The sequence below is a fragment of the Jaculus jaculus genome, chromosome 4, assembly GCF_020740685.1.
Source record: "Jaculus jaculus isolate mJacJac1 chromosome 4, mJacJac1.mat.Y.cur, whole genome shotgun sequence".
In the NCBI taxonomy this organism is placed as follows: Eukaryota; Metazoa; Chordata; class Mammalia; order Rodentia; family Dipodidae; genus Jaculus; species Jaculus jaculus.
The window spans coordinates 115,252,238-115,268,183 of NC_059105.1; the positions used below are offsets into that span (position 1 = coordinate 115,252,238).

Genomic DNA, 15,946 nt, shown 5'->3' on the forward strand with positions numbered 1-15,946 from the left:
TTTGTACCACAATTTTTATGAAAATTTTATTGAGATAGAATTTAAATGACATATAGTTTATACTTTTGAAAAATATATTTTTAACTGATAAAGTGCTGGTACCATGGGACAATTGATACATGCAGACATTGTGTAATATCTAAATGAAATGCAACATCTCTCTAAAAATGTTTTGTTTTATGGGGAAAACATTCAGAATCTTTTCTTTTTGAAATATGTAGCATATTATCTAATCACTCTGTTGTGAAATAATACCACATTAAAAAAAAACAAAAAACCAAAGTGATTTGCAATGAAAGGAACGGGTTTGATGGGAAGGCTTTCATCAAACTATCTGGGAAAGGATGGGTGAGTAGTGCAGTTTTAAGAAGCAATCTTTTTCCCTCCAATCCTCTCAAAACCGCATTGTTAACTGCATGTAAACAACTGCATTAATGTTCTGGGAATAGTACATGAACGAAGGCCGGAGGTGGATGAGGAGCAGTTTCTATTGGCTTATGCATTTCTGTGCTGTGTCACCATGTCCCACAGCCCTTGCTTGAAATATCTGTGCAGTCCCCAGAACGGGGTTCTGAGACTTAGAGGTGCAATGGGCTACAGAATGAGGATTCTACTTGGGTTTTCTTCAGCTTATCTTATCTTATCCTAGAGCCTAACTTTCAGTCACAACAAATGAGGCAAGATGGGAAGTGACATTTGGAAGTCTGTGAACGAGTGACTAACCCATTTCTCAAACATCCCTGATCTGGCAGTGAATTGGTGATTCACTTCTCCACCACCTGATGACACACGGAGTGTTCATTTTTGGTTGTTAAACACTGACATGGGCGGACCCAAGTTCCCCGTTGAAGAGAACCGAAGGCAGATGTTTATCCAGGGACGTTTATGGCTCCTTCGGTGTGACTTCTATTGAGGCAGCTCTATGTGAGGGTAAATGTTTGGTGTCATTCTGGGTCTTTTTCTGGTCACCGTGGACAATCTTTAAGAGTAGACTGGAGGAAAGCCCGCCGCGTCAAAATGTGCTTTACAAGACAGCTTGAGGGAAGACATGGGCTGTGAGGCGGGGCGCTCCCCTCCTCTGGGAACCACCACGGTTATCCATTACTCTGTCCTCCCAGTGCTGTGCTGTGTGGTTTGATCCTCTGTCACCATCCTGTGATGGCATGGAAGAGCTGGCTTCTCTCTTTCCTTTGTCACTTTCTTTTGACTAGATCTTATAGGTGAGGAGGCAAGAGGATAAGTATGAGAGGACTGGCGTGAAGTAAATACATGTTCAAGCTATTCAGATTTCTCAGCTGGAAATCAGCAAAACAAGACTTGGTGGGAGGGGTGGCGGCATCTCAACTAAGTATAGACTGGAGGTAGCTACATCTGACAGCCCTTGACATCTTTAAATGTCAAACTCACCGCACATCGCAGATGACATCGTACCTACTGATAGAACTCCCTTTAAAATACATTTCATGTAAATACATTTTTTGTGAAACCACAAGCTGTTTCTCTCAGTTTTGTTTTCAGCTGGCTTTGATAAGGAGATTGGTTAGCATCCTACAGCTAATTAAACTTTGCTTTCAAGCCGACATCAATGAAAAGTTTAGGTGACTCTCAGAAATACACTCTACTCCATGGTGACTTTTAATTGTGCTAAGACACCCTTTCAAAGGAGGTTTGCTTAGCTGTACTCTGAGTTTACAACCAGAATCACCCTGTTTTCCATCGTGCATACCTAGGGTCTGATGTGACTGGCCAGCATTGTGGGTTGGAGTCAAGCTGTGAAAGCACACTGTATCTTTCTTTCCTCATAAATTAGTATTAAATGTATTGTAAATGCATATGCTTATTATTTATGTTTATTCCATATTTAACTTCATAACAAAAATCAATTTCATTTCCTTCCTTCTGGAAAATAGAAAATCAAATATGAGAGCTCCTCATATTCAGGACAAGAATTCTGAGCTTTTGGGTTTCTTATATTTTTGTCTATCTGGCTCCTTCTCTCCAATTTGTAGTTATTTATAGATTCTAAAAAAGTATTCCTGGCTTCAGAAAAAAAAGAAAGACCTAAAATTCTAATTCTACAGTTGAGGCAGTCCTGACCTCTAAAGCTATGTTGTTTTTAACAAAATTATCATTTCATACATGATTGATTGTAATAAAGTAAATGTGAGGGCACATTTTACTTGCACTTAAGCATACCGTGAATCAGGACAAAGGCTGTAAAAGTTTTAGTATTAACAAATGCACCTTTGAGAAAAAGAGGAAGTATAAATCAGCGAGGTTGCATGTAAACAATTATAGTCAACCACTGATTTTATGCAGGACAGCTTACATGTTTATGTATATGCTTGTGAGAAAAGGTGGGAATTTTAAAACATGCCTTGGCTATTTACTCAGTGAAAGAGCTGTGCTACCCGCTCTTAAGAAATTCCCCGGATACAAAGACAATTGAGGGTGAACTTGATCGTGTTCGGAGAGCAGGGCCTTTTCTGTTGTGGTAAGACAAAGTTAAAACAACAACGATTCTGAAGAAAAGCACCTAAAGACCACACCATGCTTTGCTTTTTCCAGATGACTAAATCGCCATCATTTCCCAAGTTTTACACTGGGGGACAGGGAATGTGTGGTTTGACCAGAGAGAAGTTATACTAGTCAGCTTCTCCAGGGTGCCTGTCCAGTTCTGCTGAGTGAGGGTAGGGCAGTTATTCCAAAGTAAAACTCTTAACAAATTATATCTGAAAAGGATAAGTAAAGGTGATCCCTCTCATTTTGTTTTTTGTTTTTTTTTTATTCCCTGTCAGTTTTAATCATAGTGTTCTTTCACATTGTTTTGTCTGTCTTTAAATGCATTATCTTCCACAGTCAGGCTATTTGCTTGCAAGTATCAGCATAGTCTCCCAGGATGAGGGAATTGGAGGGTCCAGACACGGTGTGGAAGGTCCGGATCACAGGTGTGCAAGGCAACAGCATGGTGCCTTGAATGGAAGATGTGAGCTCACGGACGTTGTCATCGTTCAAGTTCACCAGAAGCAACACCGACTGACCTTTCACTGAGAATCTTTTAGGCTGACCACAAATAAATGTGTCTCCCGTCGTTAGTGATGTAAAATTCCCCACACTAACTTTCTGACAGCCAGTCTCTAGTTCTCAGTGATCCTTCTGAGTTCTGCCATTTGGTTTTGGTCCTTTTCACTGTTTATTTGCCGGTGGCTGTTTATGAAGAGGTCTGTTTTCAGAAGAAATGATGACTTCTCATGCTCTGTGGGTGTTTCCTCTCTTTACTACTTACAAAATTTTCAAGTATGAACCAACGATGAGAAGACAAATGTACAAAAAATGTGGGGGACAAGAGTTAAGTAATTCTTAAATTGTTTGAACTCAGGGAATTACTGTGCTGACTCTATGGTGTTTTTCAGCATGATCTTCAATTTAATAAGCCAGAGCAATGAGCAGTATTTCTTTCTAAAGTAGATGTGAAAAATGGCTAAGGTTTTCTAAATATAAATAGGAAGAATTAATACTCAAAAGAATTGCCTGAAAAAATTCTAGAATGATCTGCCAGCTGGCTGTGAAAAATTCTGTCTGTGGTGACTTGCTTGGGCTTTTTAGAAATACATTAAATTGATTGCGAGCACCTCGGTGTTATCAGGAAAAGAAGCTGTAGAAAATGGTTTCAGAATGTGTCATTTTCTCCTTGGTTTAATCTGAGACAGTGTGTGGGCATGCTGGTATTTTAAAAGGCTAAAAATGTTACACATATTGCTATGCCTCCAAACATGAGGGGGGGTTACAAATGGAGAAGCGTGTTCTGAATGCAGTCTTGCGCCTGCCGAATGTGTCTGCTTTTCCTCCACACCATTCTTGAATCTTCAGGAGAGAGTCTTACATGGGTTTTCCTTTTTCAGTGTGTTGTTTTCATGAGAAAGCACAGCAGCTTTCCAGCATTTTGATCTCAGTATTTAATGCTTCTTAAAATAAAACCATACGTTTTCATTTTAACCAGTTTCATTATTTTTTTAAGTGAAATGATTTGTGGTGTAAGACTGCTATTTGGTTTCAATATTAATATCTAGCATGAACTACGTGGGTGTCATTTATATTCAGTAGTAAATAACTGCCTAACTGGTTATTTTTACCTTAGCTAAATTCAGTTGCTTCCCAGGGAGTCTTAATCTGCATTTTCCAACAGTATTGACTTCTGTAAGTTTTTTTTTTTTGTATATTAATGAAGACATGGTATGTCATTAAAAGCAAGTTTCATGGTATCATGGTAGTCAGGATCAGGGAATGCCAAGTAGCTGGTTTCAAAATCCAATCAGAAGGTTAATCATTGATTATTATTTTGTTTTCCATAAATGGATGATTAGGCTGTTTCAGAATTTGAATTTTTTAGAATTCTGTTTTCTAATGTATATATTAGATATAAATACACATCTTTGTGCATTTTAACCTTAAAAGGGGTTAATTTGGTAAGAAGAGGCACCTTTTTGTTTGCATTGTGGCTTGTTCATTTTCTCATCAGCTGTAATTGGTAGCTAAAATGTTGAAAGCAGTTTGGGAACAAAATGTCTGCTTACACCATGACAAAATTGGCCACAATTTGCCGATTGGGTTGATAACAAAGCCAGCAACACAAAATAGGTAGAAAAACAATTTGTTCGCTGATGTGAGACCACTGGAGATCTTTTTTTTTTTTTTTCTGCATCTTATTTTTTTCATTCTATGTTTATGTTTTGATGGAAATACATGAAGAGAAGTCTGAGCACACGTAGGCTTCATTAACCATTTCACTGTTGGCTTTCTTTTCAAACTTCAGAGAACAAGCTGCTTGCCTGGCAGCTGAGACACATTCCAGCTCCTCACCTCCACCCCAGGGCTCATCTAGGGCCCACCTGCCCATCGAGGCTTGGACAGGAGGATTCACATTGTAACTCCCCTAAGCCTTCCACATGGAATTCTACAGCGACATTGGCACTTTTGCAAGTGTAGGACAAACACTTCAGGTAATACTTAAAAAAAGCAGCACGGTACCTGGCCATACAGTCGTCAAAAACTTCCACAACTAAAAGTACGTCATGACTGTCACATCTTGACAAGCTGTAAACAAATGTCTGTGTTTTACAAGACACAATACTTTTTTCTTGAGCCAGTAGAGTGCGTTTAGAGCATCCTTCCCCTCCTGTCTGTAGCTCTGACTTCTTGTGCCTACGCGTGAGAGAGCGTGTATGTGACTGCATGCATGTGAAGGGCTTCTTTCTTCCGCCTCAAAAATCAGACACTCCAGGACAAGAATTAGGATGGGGCTTAGACTTCTCCTTATCTAATCTTTGTTTTCACAAATAAATACAAATAACTCAAACTGAAACTCGATGGCTTTGGTGATAATAAATTAGCAGCCACGGGGAAATTTTCTTCATTTTAATGTTCTTTCACAACCCACATTCAGTTTCGGTAGGAAAATTATTAACCTTTTCAACAGCAGGCTAAGACACGGGTGCACAATAGACTCTGGAGTATGATTTACAGGTTTTAGTTCTATTTTGAGATTTTAGTATACAAGGTTTTCCCCTCTCTTTCTTCCTTCATTTCTCTTTTTCTTTTCTTCCTTCCTTCCTTCCTTTCTTTCTTTCTGTTTTCTTATTGCTTTCTTGGACAGTGATGTAATGAGTTCAGTTGGTATCTTTTCAATGTGTATTTTATAGCGTTTCCATTTAATTTTTATTGTTGGGAGGGCGGATTCCTAGTTCCTATTCTCCTACTGTTTGGGGCGACCAAGAGGAAATGCTCTTCTGCCTCCCTGTTAGTCTTTGTTCTAATCCTCCCGTGGAGGTTGTGAGCCCCCTCCCCCATTAAAAAATCCAGTTGGGCCACATTTCACAGAGGGCAGATGGCCCCACCTCTGGCAAAGCCCTATCTCCTGCCCACCTCAATGGCCTCAAGTCAAAGCGAGGGGCTGCCTGGCTTGCTGCTCTGCAGGACTAGCAGCCTCAGGGTTGAGTGGAGCCTCTCTCCAGGGGCCGCAGCTCTGCAGGGCTGTGGGCAGGAGGCGACCATAGTGTAGTAATTCTTGCTTCTTCATCTGAAGTGCAGAACTGGGGGCAGACAGGTAGGGAAGAGAGGGGACTTGCGATGGCCGGTTCTGTTTCCAGAGTCCTCTTCTCCGCGCGTGGCTTGGGTGCCCATCCCTTTAGAGAGAGCTGTGAATAAGGACCTGGTCCTACCAGTGCCTGCCTGCCTGGACCTAGTCCCTGACAGGCACCTTCTTGGTGTTATAAGCCTGCGCTCTCCCCACAGTGCGTAAAGGTGATTGTGGACATGGAGGAATGAACTGCATTTCCAGCTCTGTAGTCCTTTGTGTTTGTTTGTTCCTTCTTTTTCTCATTCTTCTGGAATAAGGTTTGATTTATTTTTTTAATATCTAACAAACTACTTTTCAACCTATTTTTTGGACTGCTCTTCTGTGTACTCTGCTTGTCCCACTGAGAGTGTTTCGCAGATGCCTAGTACCTGGTTCATGCACACAGGCGTGTCAGTGTGACCTGACTAGAAGCTGGGAGGGCTTTGCACCCACCTTTCTCCTGATCCATGTTCCTGTGAGAAAGAACTGGTCATAGACTTCAGGCTGTGGTGTTCTTGGTGGGCACGGGCTGAGGGACAGGGGGAGACAGCAGTAGGGGTGAAGCTCTGCTGAAAAGCAGTTTGATGGAGAAGACATCACGGCACTGGTTTGAGAGCCCACAGTGCCCGGCCACATGCTGTGCACACGAGCAACGTCCCAAAAAGGAGACTGAGGGATAAATCCTGCCAACATTTCCCCCAAGGTCACCCCAAATCCTGGATGGCTTCTGAGATGAATGTCCCCCGCCCCCACTGTGGGGATCTCAGGTGAGAGCCATCCACTGGGAGGCTTGGGCACAGGTGTCTACACACTGAACATGAGCAGGCGGCCGGGCTGGGTCAGGAATGATGGAGCCCGCGACCCAGTGTCTAGGAACAGGTCATCACTCACCACAGGTGGCCTTTGCATGCCTGAATCACCTGGAGGACTGTGAGAATAATCCTCCCCTCCCCTACAGGCCTGAGTTTCAAAAATAGAAGATCCAGGGGGAGGCTGAAAATTTGCATTTCTTTTTTTAAAAAATTATTTATGAGAGAGAAAATGAGCACACCAGGGCTTCTAGCCACTGTAAATGAACTCATGACACATGTACTACCATGTGCATCTGGCTTATCTGGGTTCTGGGGAATCGAACTTGGGTATTTAGGCTTCATAGGCAAGTGCCTTAACTGCTAAGCCATCTCCCCAGTCCAGAATCTGCATTTCTAACACATCCTCAGGTGACTTGCTGCTGGTGGTACAGAGACCCAGACCTACACAGAGAAACTGAGAACTGCTGCCTAGGGCCCTATCTCCTGGAGTCTCTGGATCTTCGTAAGGAATCTTTCACATGCCCCAACACTACCTGACAACAAAATTCAGCCTTTCAAAGGCACTTTGCATTGATCATTGACTGGACAGCCAGGCTCTCAGTAATTTTTGCTTTTTGCAATGTCAGCCAGGTTATAAATCTGCTTAAATGTCCATGAGGTTTCATTGTTTGAAAAGAAATGGCTTTTATCTGACAGATGGAGAAAGTAGTCAAAGTGAAGAGTGTGGACAAACTGGATCAGAAGACAATCGATTGAGGCCAGCCCATCAGCTGTGGACTCTGGCCCATTTCCCCTTGAGTGTGAATTGAGACGACTTCAGAGGTACCTCTTAGTAATCAAAGGTGCTCCAACCTGCAAGATCCCTGAGGCTTTGGTGTTTGAATACCAGGAGGCTGCAGGGACATGCTGGCCAGGAGTCTGGGTTGAAAGCTGGGTGGCACTGTTACCCTTTGTCTGCTAGGTGTTGAGATCCCAGGGCCTTGGGTCCTGCCTGGTGAGAGATGGCTTTGACACACCCACAGGAGACAGAGGGTACTGAGCTTTGGTGAGAGCACACTTTAGGAACACAGGTGGGACTCGCTTTATCAAATGGTGGCTAAGAGGACCTAGGGGTTTGAGCAGCCCTGAGATACTTTTCTGAGTCATGTATGGTCAGTGGTGATGCATGGAGCCCTTTGCAGATGTGGCTTCTCACAGAGGAGGTACCCAGTAGGCTCTAGGTATACTCAGGGTTGCGTGGGAATAGCTGTGGACCCAGGAGGTCAGGTCAGAGACAAAAGCAAAGGGGCTTCAAGGATACGTGTCTCACTACCCTGTCAGACACCTTTAGTATCTCAAATTTGGAGTGTACCTAAAGAGCCCATATCATTATCCTTAAAGTAGCCTCCTGAGAGCTGACACCTTTATTCTATGAACAAGTCTGTCCTCTTTGGAAACTGTCCTCAAATCTCAAATCATTGACTTCATTTGCAGTACAGTGAGAATCCCATGTGAGCCAGCAGAAACAGTGTGTGGAACCCTCATTGGTCATTTTCCTATGTGTTGGTGAAGACCTCAACACTGTCATGGGGAGAACAAGCTCGTGTGTCTTTGGCACACAGGAGTGAGGTAGTGACCATGTTGGATGCTACAGCAAATGGAACTTGTGGTCTTTGCAATCCTCCACCTGGTACTTTCAACCCAGGAAATCGAAACCTGGGTAGATTCACTCCAAGGGCCCACAGCTTTCCTAGGAACTGGACTGGAGGTGTGTAAGGTCTGTGGTGTGTAGGGTACACTTCCTGTCCAGTCATTTTAATTTCTTGACCCAGTGTCCTTTCACTGGTCCTAACTGGAAACAGAAAGCAGGATTTGGGGCTGGCTCCACAACAGCCTAAGCTGCTTGTATTTCCTGGAGTGCGTGACCCCAAGGCTGTCCATCACGCCCTGGGAGTGGCGAAGTTGTGTACCCACAGTGAGGAAGTCCAACAGTGACCCCTGGGATCAAAGCCGAGAGTAGCATGCTCCTCCATGTGACCAAAATCCTTTTAGGCAAGTCCAACACAGGGGAGGCATGAGGGGTCTCTACCTGCTTCCAGTGTACACTGGCATATGGGGCGTTTGAAGCATGAAGAACAAAGTTCTTACATTTCCCAAATGGACCATCCTGGGTGTTTTCAATGGCAACTAGCTAGCCAACCAGCGTGGAATAACCAGGAATCGGGTACCATCCATGTGAGTGCATGGGAACGATGTGAGAAAGGAACACTCACATCCCAGTCCAGCTGCAGGTCTTCCAGTGTGACCTTTGGAAAGGGTGTCCACTTCCTCCTTCTGGGAGCTTGCGCTCCTCATCTGCTCAGCTGGAGCCTTGAGGCCCTGCCGCCTCTCCCTCTGCGCTGCGCTCCATGTTCACCCGGTTGGACATTTCCATGCCTAGGCTAGTACGTGCCCAGATGTGACAGTTTAGAACGTCATCCCATGCAGAGGGGATGGTGAGGACAGGCCAATAATGGCGGGACTATTTCTATGGTGGGACTGAAGAAACCTGGTTTCCCCTTCCACCCATATCAGCCACTGGTGCGTTACTGAGTTCCTGTTTCTCTTTGCCTACCCAGGAAGGCCCTGCATATGAAATCCTGGGTCCAGATGACGGCCTGTGAGCCCTGTTTGAAAATGCTAGCTCACTGGACACGAAACGGGAAGCTGGTTTTCCTGACCGACTCGTGGGCACTGTCCCACCTGGGTGTCACACAACCAGCCTCCTCAGCTTGCAGAAAGCTTGTTTTCCCACCGCCACTGAAAGATGGTACCTTTTAGAGAAAATGAAAGCAATAATAGCTTGTCACAATTATAGCAAGAGCCACGAGCCCAAGAGAAGCTTTGCTCTCAGTGGCCCGGAGCCCTACAGCGAATCCTTCAGAGAATGGCATGCCCTCCCCAACATTCTTCACACCAGCGGCAGAAGCCTGCTGGTGACAGCCAGCCCTCCTTAGAGGTTTTGGCCCCACACTGGTTGGAAACACACGGTAAGCTAATCTGAGCAGCCTTCTTTACTTCCAACTTCACGGTCCTTTGTATATCAATGTCATCCTGAAGGAATCTCTAGGGGAAGAATGGGGATTTTCTAAAGTCATACCACCTTCCATTTTGCAGAAAAGCTATACTATTAACAAAAGGTCCCGGAGAAGGGCAGGGTCCTCTGGAGTTCAGAGTGAACTCAGGGTGGCATTTGGAGCAGGTTGCATGTGGAGGGAGCAGCAGGATGTCCAAGGAAGCTTTGAATCACACATCTAAGCCACCAACAGTACTGTTAGAGATTGTGGCTGGAAAAGGTGGCCAACTTGGATTTGACCGTCCTCCCCCTCTCCTAGAAAAACTGTTCCCAGCCGAGTGTAGCTGAGTAGCAGATTTAAGCATAATGCTGGCTACAGTAGGCCCTGAGGGGAGGTGGTACATTTGTATTTCTGAATCGATTCTGTCCTTGGAAATACCCTTTCACTTGTTTGAGAGGCCTGAAAATGATGTGCAAGCAGAGTGCATCTTGGGAGGCTGACCACATGGGCTTCAGGCAGCAACAGAGTTATTAATAGAACTACAGTCTTTCTGGAACTTTTTTTTTTTTTTTTTGTCAGCCTGTGTTACCCTTACAGTCTTTGCTTGGTTGGGAACCTTGTTTCTCATCTTTCTTTCTCTCCTCATGGAGGCTGCTGGGCACCAGTTCATATGAGTCTGTGGTTATTGGATGATATTCCTGAGAGACAGTTGTCCCAAGGAGGCACTTATCTCTAGAGATTGGGAGAGGAAAGGTAATGAGGGGCTCTTCAAGGGTGACCTCTCATCAGGCCTCTTTAACTCCTTGGGGAAGGGCGCTCTGGGTGACACCTGGGTAAACCTCTGTGTTGTCTTGTAAATTCTGTGTTAATCTCCTGCAAAACTAACAAGAACCCAAAGAGTGGGGGAGTTTTAAGGCTCACCAGGATCAGACCCTGGTGGGAAGTCACTACAGGGTGGCTCCAAACAAACAAAAATAAAAACAAAAGGACTTCCCAAGAATCTCCTCTGAGTATTTTTAAAAACGTTTCATTTTTATTTATTTATTAGAGGGAGAGAGAAATGGGCACACCAGGGCCTCTAGCCACTGCAAACGAACTCCAGATGCTTGTGCTGCCAAGTGTACCTGGCTTATGTGCGTTCTGGGAAATCAGACCTGGGTCCTTAGGCTTCACAGGCAAGTGCCTTAACTGCTAAGCCGTGTCTCCAGCCCTCCCCTGAATATTTTTGGAAGGGAGATGAACCTGACCAGCCTGTCCTGTGCTTTGTTTTCACTATGTGCCTGGATGCTTTGTGGATTTTGGTTCCCGGCTTACAGTAGCCTTTATCTTCCCTTTTTCTGTTTGCATGCACTGGAGTGACTGTCTCAATGCTGTGGGCAGTGACCTACGTTTTTCATGTATGTTTTTGTTTCAGAATAACTGGGAGATGAAACAGGAAGCTCTTTGACACAGTTTTTCGAAAATGACACAGACAGAAAAGTCAGGACTGGCCCCTTCCAGCTCCTCTACCTGCTGCTTGCTGGTTGCAGCCGAAGGCAGGTGAAGGTTTCTCTCTGGGACTGCAATTTAGCTGCCTCCTGTTCCCTGGTGATGGACCTGTTATATATCATCCTGCCCCGGTCCTGCTGGTCTTCCATTGCTATGGCCAGCCTCCTGTGTCTTGATCCTTTCTCCTTCAATAAAAGCAACTACAGAAAACAGAATGGTCCACTTATGAGCTATACATAACTAACTAATCTAAAGGATACCAAACTGTGTTTGAGATGAATGTCTCCCAGGCCACAAGTCAAGCCCATCATAACCACATAGAGCAGCTCATCACATCTTTAGAAGTGTGTTGAACCTGGATCCCTCATGACTCAGCCACGCTTGTCCCACTTCTTACGTCTCTTTAGAAGCTCTCCAGGGTTGTTGGCGGCGGGCTGACACTGGAGAACATTGGGTGGGATTCACCTGGAACTCTCTTGCCATACTCATCTTGATCATAGTGACCCTAAGATCACCCCAATCTTGAGCTTCAACTGGAAACCTCCACCTTCTCTGCTCCCTTCCTCTCTTCACCCCAACACCCACCTGGATTCCCCCCACCAACTTTGCTGGTTTATTCCATAAAGTTTTCTTTGGAACCAATGTGTACCATATCTGGAGATGAGCTGTGGATAGGATGTCCTCTGTCCCCACCTGCCTGGCACCTGGAAGACAGCTATGAGGGGTGTGACTGAAGAAGTACGGGAGAGACTGGACATTTCATTTAGATGCCCTGATTCTTCAAATCTACCCTTCAAATCGGAAACCTTTCAACTGGCACCTGAGCATCCTTTGACATGGTTAGACAGCCAGGCGTTCCTCCTGCAGAGTCCCTCTCTCCTCCCCAGCTGTGACCCTCCTGGTCCACTGTGGTCACTCTTCATCACCTCCTTGACTGTCTGTCAGGCTTTACTTAAACACTTGGCAGACATCCATGAATAATTGCATATTTATTTTATTTTATTTTTAAAAGTCTTGCCATGACTTCAGGCTTTAAAATAATATTTGTATTTATTTATTTAAGAGAGAAAGAGACAGAGAGATGGAGAGAGAGAGAGAGAATGGGCACACCAGGACCTCCTGCCACTGCAAACTAACTCCAGATGCATGTGCTACTTTGTACATCTAGCTTTATGTGGGTACTAGGCAATTGAACCTGAGTTGTTAGGCTTTGCAGGCATGTGCCTTAACTGCTGAGCAACTTTTCCAACTTTCATATTTTTTATTAATTAATATTTTACCATAGGTTGTAGTATGTCCCCTCCTCCACCCCCATTTCCCTGTGGCCCTCCTCAGTAGGGTAGTTGCTGTTCACTGTGGGGTGATGAGAGCCTCTGTCTCTGGGAGGAGCTATGTCATCCATGTGTTCAAGTCCAAGTTTGTTTAAGTTCCTGGGAATTTAAAAGTCACTGGGCTGTGGAGGGATGTTTCCTCAGTGGGGTATCTCCAGCTGCAACTTTCTTCAGCAGAACACTAAAAAGACCCTGCCCTGAGACTCTGCACCCACCCTCGAGCTGGCTTTATCTGTCCAGGCTCTAGCAGAGAAAGGGGGCAGTGTAGAGGAGTGACTTGGGTAGCAAGCACAAAGCCCTAAGGGTATCAGGATTGGGACTGCGCATGTTCACTGCAAATGACTCACAGGGTCCGGAGTGTGCTTCCAGGACATAGCTGTGTCTTGCCCAAGGGGCTCCCATAGGTAGGTGGGTCTCCTCCCAGGTCGTCACCTTGTTCTTGAAGAGAACAGAGCTCAATCTTCTGGCCACAGCCCTGTCTTACCCAACTGGGTTATTTATGAGTTGAAAAACCAAAATGGAAGTCCCAGGCTTAGGGTAAATCAGAAATAACCCACATAACATTCAAAGGATGCCTAGTTCTCAAAGGAGAAAAGGCAAAAGAGAACTGACCTCACACTTAGAGATGGTTCAGACAATAGGCCGCATCTGGAACACAAGGTGGAATTATTCAAGAATTATCTTTAAAAATATAGACTGCCAGGCCCCACCTGGACCAATCACAATAGAATTTGGATGTAGGAAGTAGGAGGAGGCAGACATCGGTATTTTAAAAAACTCCCCAGGCAATTCCAACGCAGAGCCAAACCTGAAAATCACTGGTTTAGGGCCACAGTGCTCAGTACGGTGGCCTCCCCTCACCTGGGCCAGAGAGTTGTATGGCTCATGCAACTGAAGACCTGAACTTTTCATTTCTTTTTCACTTGAATTAATTTTTAAATTTGTATATACATACACACACATGTACATGTGTATTATATATCTATCATGCTAAAGCAGCCTCATAGGCAGTTCCTTGGGATAGCAGGGCCTGGGGGACCAGTGAGCTCTTAACTGCTAAGGGAAGTTCTGTAAAACCTGTAAAGACTTTTGGGTAGCTCTCTCTGCTTCCTAATCTCACAAAGGCCTGTCTGCCTGCCTTGGGCATCTACATTTTGAGCCAGGGCTTAGGCAGCAGCAGCAAAGATATACACGGTAGGATTGAAAGTAGCTCATCAAAGTATCGGCCCAAGTCCAAGGCCCAGTCCCGGTCCTGTGGCGTTCACCCTGGTGACTGCCTGCATTTGCCTTGTGGGGGACACGGCCCTAGAAGGATGCCTTCGGGACGACCATGCAATTACTACAGTCCAAGAACTGGAGGCAGCGCAAACGGAACTTTGGGAAGGAGAGGCCCAGAAGTGCCACCATTGAAAGGAGCTGTGGCTTTTGAAATGGGCTCAGGGAGGTAGCTGAGCCAGCTTGACTAGTTTTGGGGTTAAAGACAAAGAAATAGGAGCAAACCTGAATCCTATTCTGCTCACTCAGAAACTGTCAGAATTTCTTTCTTTCTCTCTTTTTCTGCTGGAGGGAAAGCACCTCACGACAAAGAATAACACTGTTTTGAATTTCAGAGCTTTCCCTTTTAAAGCACTTCATCGTCTTGCACTTATTTTGCTCTCACACCATGGTCCTCAGACCTAGAGCTCAACATTAAGAAAAGGATTAAAAAGTAAGGGTTTGGTTTTCACATCTCTGGCCACACTCAAGTGCTTAATGTCATAACTCAAAGCAAAAATGCATAGGTCTTTTTGTTTCTGTTCCTATCATAAGTTGCATCGTTAATAGGCAACTATCACCTCACCTTGGTTCTGCCCTGTTTCTCCTCTGTTTTCTAACCCTTGAGACTTGAATCTCTGAGGACATTTCTTACTCAGAGCTTTGCATGATCTGCACATTTGGTGAATAAGCCTTAGGGTTTCCTTGCAAGTTATTTATTTATTTATTTTTTTTGGTTTTTCAAGGTAGGGTCTCACTCTAGCCCAGGCTGACCTGGAATTCACAATGGAGTCTCAGGGTGGCTTTGAACTCACGGCGATCCTCCTACCTCTGCCTCCCGAGTGCTGGGATTAAAGGAGTGTGCCACCACACCCGGCCTTGCAAGTTACTTTTAAAATGCAGGTGGGACAGGGCACAGGTGGAGTTATGCACTTCTGCATGAAAATCCCTCCTGCCTCCCTCCCAAAGACGTGTCTGGTGTTCAATCACAGGCTGACACTGTCACTCTGGATCTTCAACTTCCTCACGTGCACAGCTGCACAGTCATTCCGAGCCATACTTGCTAGTGGACAGAAAGCACGACAGAGTCCAAGGTCACGTGGATGCTGATCAGGAGGGCCATCTCCAGTGGCTGAAGTGGAAGCAGAGGTCCACAAGACCAACAAGACACCATACAGTTGGCCTTCTCTAGGGATGTTTTTGTCCTTCCACTTGTGAATGCTGGTCACATTGTCATTGAGCCCATAGTTACATAGGATTAAGATGAAAGGTTTTCAAATGCTTTACTGAAAGCAAGACATACTTTCTGGGGCATTCCCCTAATCGACTGTGCTGGTGAGGCTCGTCAAAACAGGAAATGAGGTTAGCATGGAATGACTTTCTCTCAGAGAACTTAGATTGCCTCTTAGAGACCACCATATTCTTTCCCAAAGTCTTCAGCCCAGTTTCATACCTTCTCTTGGGTTTCTTGTAAATGAGGAGAGAGACTGTTTTTGTGTAGGATTTTTTAGAATTGGTCCCTTAGGAAAATGTTGGTGAGAATCATGAATTCCCAGCCTTCCACACTTCCCTTTCACACCCATGTGTCTGGATGTTTATAAGTTGATGTGAAGTTAGATCTGTACAAGCACCAACCACAGCAAGACTGTGGTCAAGCCAAGGGCTCCATGCATGTCCCAGGCTCAAGGGTCCACATGTGAGCTTCCTGGCATGAATTTTAGGCTGCTCCTTCCAAGGAGGAACGGTTTGATTCCATGTTCCCACTTTGTCAGAGATGCCAGGGAGAGAAAACTAACCTGGTGGAGATAAGATCTTGGTGGGAGCAATTCCTTTTCCTTCCCTTCTTTGAAGGGGGCGTTTGGCTCCAAATGCAGAGGGAAAGAACTGAGTTGGCTCCATTCAAGTGAAGCC

General features: G+C 44.9%; 1 long non-coding RNA gene across 1 annotated transcript in view; it reads left to right on the forward strand.

The window, feature by feature from the left end:
- Window positions 1-11,675, forward strand: part of LOC123460286 — a 65,652-nt gene extending 53,977 nt beyond the window's left edge. The window contains exons 2-4 of the long non-coding RNA XR_006636871.1: window positions 7,624-7,749; window positions 9,525-9,935; window positions 11,377-11,675. This is a non-coding gene — a long non-coding RNA (uncharacterized LOC123460286). The remainder of the gene's footprint in view (window positions 1-7,623; window positions 7,750-9,524; window positions 9,936-11,376) is intronic.
- The last annotated feature ends 4,271 nt before the right edge of the window (window positions 11,676-15,946 follow it).